Source organism: Pygocentrus nattereri, chromosome 20 (genome assembly GCF_015220715.1).
Source record: "Pygocentrus nattereri isolate fPygNat1 chromosome 20, fPygNat1.pri, whole genome shotgun sequence".
Lineage (NCBI taxonomy): Eukaryota > Metazoa > Chordata > Actinopteri > Characiformes > Serrasalmidae > Pygocentrus > Pygocentrus nattereri.
The window spans coordinates 35,109,570-35,111,611 of record NC_051230.1 but is presented as its reverse complement, the minus strand read 5'-3'; the positions used below and the strand labels follow the sequence as shown (position 1 = coordinate 35,111,611).

The 2,042-nt window shown below is 45.7% G+C and overlaps 1 long non-coding RNA gene across 1 annotated transcript; it reads left to right on the top strand.

The window, feature by feature from the left end:
* The first annotated feature begins 320 nt into the window (after positions 1-320).
* LOC108416275 lies at positions 321-1,194 on the top strand. The gene is made up of 3 exons (XR_005129196.1): positions 321-514; positions 614-655; positions 957-1,194. It is a non-coding gene; the product is annotated as an uncharacterized LOC108416275 (long non-coding RNA).
* The last annotated feature ends 848 nt before the right edge of the window (positions 1,195-2,042 follow it).

The following is a 2,042-nucleotide window of genomic DNA, read 5'->3' as shown; positions in this document are numbered from 1 at the left end:
CATCTTGTACTAAAGCCAAAAGTGCAGGATATATAACAGCAGGAGTAACTGACCTCCTCCACTCTGAGGCTGAGGACCTTCATAAACCTGAGTTTGTCCATTACACCTCCACTGTTCCTCCTCATCCTCTCCACATGTTCTCATCTTCTCCACTGTTCTCTCCTCATCCCCTCCACGTTCTCTCCTCTTGACTGACATGTCACAGCGCCGCACGTCTTGTAGAAAAGCGCCTGCTGCGTTTAGTAACCGGTGAAGCCTGTTGACTGCTAGGCCCCTCCTGGGCAGTAGGTGGCGCTGTGCATCACAGAGCTGTAATCCACCCCACTGAAGGAGGAGAAGACCAGCAGCTGAAGCTCCGTGTTGATGGACTGGGGTCAGTTTTATGGTTTCGAGTCAGAGTCGCTGTTTAAAGTCACTTATGTTCAGATAGAACGTGTATTTTTGTAGTTTTGTGGCACCTCCCGGATCTTCCCCCGACTTCAGTCTGTGTGACACCGCGTCAGTGATGAGTAGAGTAAGTTACTGAAAGATCTGCACTCAATTATTTAAAACCAGACATTTCTGTCCCTCACTGATCAACGCAGCTCTCCCATTTGGCATGTTTGGATTGTAGGTGATGCCAGAAGTAAGAAGACAGGCTTGTTTTCTGCACAGGGTGAGTTGAGAATGAAGAGGCAGGGGGAGATATATGACTTCTTTGTAAAGAGAAGCAAGTCAGGCACAGATCAGGCAAAGACAGAAATCAGCCCTGGCATCAGCAGTCCTGACAGCTTCCACCCGGGGACTAGTCAGGAGAGTCAATGTCAGATAAACCCAGCTGGCCATCACCAGGTCAGAGTCATTACAGAGGCAGTCCCATCCCGAGTTCACCAATTCATTTTACTGAATCTTCACAATGTTGGTGTTTTTAAAATGACGGCTGAATATTCATTCAGTTTTTAAATATTCTTTTACAGTGTAGCTTCACTGAGGGGGGACACAGAGACCTCGGCCTCAGACCAGGGTGAAGATGATCCAGAGCCAAGAGATGCAACTGACCCCGTGATGAGCTTGATAAGCCCTGTACTATGTTCATGCTGAGATGGCACCACTGATCATTTTGTTCTAAACAAACTGTGTGGGTATTTGCCTGCGTCTGTGTTTTTACATGTATTATGTTCTACATTTTGTACGTTGTTAATAAACTGCAAATTTCATACACAAATCTTATCACCTGTATGATTAAGATGTACTTGATATGAAAACTACAACATTTACAGGTTTTGATTGCAATTGATTGTGTTTCTTAAATATTCATTGTAGTTGTTTGTGGACCCCCTAAAATAGCTTTGGCCACCCTCTGGCCACCCCAAGGATAAAAGTCTGGCTCCACCACTGGACTTTAGTCTGGACTGAATTCAGTTCAGTGGCTATTCCAGAAGAACAGTTCCTTCATCATGAACTCCAGATCAGAAAACAGCATCACACAAACATCCTAACTAGACTAAACCTCCTAAATCCTGTCCTAATCTTAGGATGAGGGTCCTAGCTTCTGTTTAAGGTCCGTTTCTCTGCTTCCTATCACCTCCACAGTGAACAGTTCTGACTCGGTAAGTTTCTCTAGTACAGAGCATTTCACACCAAACCACTCAGAACTGCTCTGTTCACATCCATCCATCCATTTTCCAAGCCGCTTCTCCGTCAGGGTCTGTTCACATCTTAACCGTTTAATGGTGAAGAGGTTTGGAAAAGTGAGTGGACTTCCCCTTTAACCAGACGCAATTATAAACACTGACACAGACTAATTCATTCAGCTGATTTTATTTAAATAGTAAAACCTACACACTGCTCCTGTAGTGGTTAGACTGTTGTTAGCAGGAACCTGCTGATCAGCACTGCTGAATCACTGCTCGTTATGCTGGACCCAAAGTGAGGAGGACCGCAGGGCTTCATCTGGGACTGAATTCTGGAAATGTTGGGTTCGGTGTGCAGAGCTCAGAAGTTCAGCGTGGCCACTGACACTGGCTGGTGGACAACAGGCCTGTTAGCTCACGTAGGCTCCT